This window comes from Mandrillus leucophaeus, unplaced genomic scaffold (genome assembly GCF_000951045.1).
Source record: "Mandrillus leucophaeus isolate KB7577 unplaced genomic scaffold, Mleu.le_1.0 Scaffold305, whole genome shotgun sequence".
NCBI classification, from domain to species: domain Eukaryota; kingdom Metazoa; phylum Chordata; class Mammalia; order Primates; family Cercopithecidae; genus Mandrillus; species Mandrillus leucophaeus.
This window is the reverse complement of record NW_012103199.1, coordinates 1,383,236-1,385,526: the sequence shown is the minus strand read 5'-3', so window position 1 is coordinate 1,385,526 and position 2,291 is coordinate 1,383,236. Positions and strand designations below refer to the sequence as shown.

The 2,291-nt window shown below is 59.8% G+C and overlaps 1 protein-coding gene across 1 annotated transcript in view; it reads right to left on the bottom strand.

Annotated features, from left to right (window-relative positions):
* The window catches only part of NADK (NAD kinase), a 35,666-nt gene extending 34,324 nt beyond the window's left edge, over positions 1–1,342 (bottom strand). The window contains exon 1 of the mRNA XM_011987232.1: positions 1,100–1,342. The gene's annotated coding sequence lies outside the window, so the exon portion shown is untranslated. The remainder of the gene's footprint in view (positions 1–1,099) is intronic.
* Between the last annotated feature and the right edge of the window lie 949 nt (positions 1,343–2,291).

The window sequence follows — 2,291 nt, the reverse complement described above, 5'->3', positions numbered from 1 at the left end:
CCACGTCTACGCCTGGGCTCCCCCGACCTTCTGACCCCAGCCCTTGGCCGGCGTCCCGCCCCCACTCACTGCCACCGCGGGCGGGACTTCCCGGACCACGTGGGCCGACTCAGGGGAGCGCAGGTGCCCCGCGAGAGCCGGCCCCGCCCGCCGCTGATTCCCTAATTACCGGGCTGTGACACGGTGTGGACCGAGCCGGATTTGGGGACCGAGCCGGATTTGGGGACCGAATCTTGGAGCAGCTGCGGCAGCGCTGCGCTCCCTCGGGGCTGTCCGTCGAGGCGGGGAGGGCGGCCCTGCGCCTGGGGGAATCGCGCTTGGCCTCACGCCCACCTCTAGCGGCCAGGTGCGCCTTGCACGCCCACCCCCGGCCTCGGGTCTGCGCCTGGGATCCCAAGGTTGGCAGTGGAGGGAGGCCCTGGTGGCCCGGGGTTCCTCGAGGGGTCCGGGAAGTGGTGTTTTTCGCACCCCACAGGCTGGAGGACCCGGGGAGTTGGGGGAGGTGGCCGAAGCCACAGGAGCGGACTTCGTAGTGTTTGTTGGAACCGCGGGCCCCACCCAGCCCGCACTTGCTGACCTGGTGGCTGCTCATCAGCGCCTTCAGGCCTCAGATATCCCAACAATGTGCCGTGCGCCCAGTTCTCACTCAGCTCTGGAGTCACTGTCAGTGAACTGGCAATACACGACCAGCTGCTCTAACCTGCTGGCCCCCCTTTTGTTTTTCTGAGATAGGGTCTCATTCCGTCCCCCAGGCCGGAGTCCAGTGGGACTCACGGCTCACTGCAGCCTTGACCTCCCAGGTGCAAGCGATCCTCCCACCTCAGCTTCCCTGGTAGTTGGGACTACAGGTAGGTCCCGCCACACTCCTTTTTTTTTTTTTTTTTGGTAGATGTGAGGTTTTGCCATTTTGCCCAGGCTGGGTCTCAAACTTCACCTGCCTCGGCCTCCCAAAGTACTAGGATTATAGGCGTAAGCCACTGCACCTGGCCCAGCCATTGTTTTCTGAGGTTCAGTCCCTGTTTATATTCCTATGTGGATCACCTGACCCAGGGTCGGTGTGGACCTGAGTCCCCTGCAGCCCTTCCCCACACCCGCATACCTGCTCTCTGGTCAGGACTCCTGGGACCTGAATCCAGAGACCCGAAACACGGCCTGGCCGAGTCTTCCTGGAAAACACAGCTCTTCTGTCCAGTACCACAGTGAAGTACAGGGCATCAAGGGCGACTGGAAAGGGAAGCAAGGATCATGGGAACTTGGGGGATTTCTTAAGCTCTGTAACTTCTCCCCGGGTTATTTTGCAAACCCAACTGTTTTGAAGTGACCACCAGCCACACCCACAGAAGCGGCCTTGAGCTGCCCAGTTCTTTTTCTTTAGGGGGGAGAGAGGGGCGGATAAGATCATTAACATAATAATGCTTGAGCTGAGTTTTTGGATATGATCATTAGCATAATAATGCTTGATCTAGATGGCACACACACAAGCCAGGCACTGAGCCAGGCCTCGGTAGAATCTTCTAGAATAGAGGCAGTCACCCGCTTCTGCAGAGGCATCCAGTGACTGTCGTGGGCCCCAGGTCACACAGCAGGCGCCCTTCGCGTGTCCCACTGTGTAGGAGCTCCAGCAGCTGCCCCGTCTGTGGCATGGAAACCCTTTGTCTACCCTGGGCCTGGGCACTGCCTGCAGGAGAGCTTCCCCATTTCAGAGATGAGAAAACAAAACCAGGGCTGTGGTTTCCTTCAGCTGACAGGTTGTGCAATTTCTCAGGGCAGGCCCCAGATATGACCCTGAAGATTCAGGGGCCAAGACCTCACACCCACAGCTCACCCCAGGCCTGACCGGCAATAACTAAGGCCAAAGCTGGGAAGGGCTGCTTAGGGCACCCGGAATGGTGCTGGAGGCAGTTTTGCTTGGGCTGAGATCAAAGGGAAGGGATATCCCAGCAGCAGGAACCGAAGGGCCCAAGGCTGTCATGGGGGCTGGGGCAGGAGTAGAGGGTCCCTACCAGATGGTGCTCAGGAGGAGGGTCTGCCTCCAAGCGATTCAGGGTCAGGAAAGGCCCCCTCCTGCCTGACCAGGCCCCGGGGATGGGGCAGCAGTGCGTGGCATCCCCTGCCCTGCCCTTCCTCAGCCCCAGAGCTGCCATTGCTCAAGGTGGCGGTGGGCTCTTCACATAACTTTGCATTGCTTTTCGCTTTTTTTTTTTTTTTTTTTTCCTGAGACGGAGTCTCGCTCTGTCGCCCAGACTGGAGTGCAGTGGCCGGACCTCAGCTCACTGCAAGCTCCGCCTCCC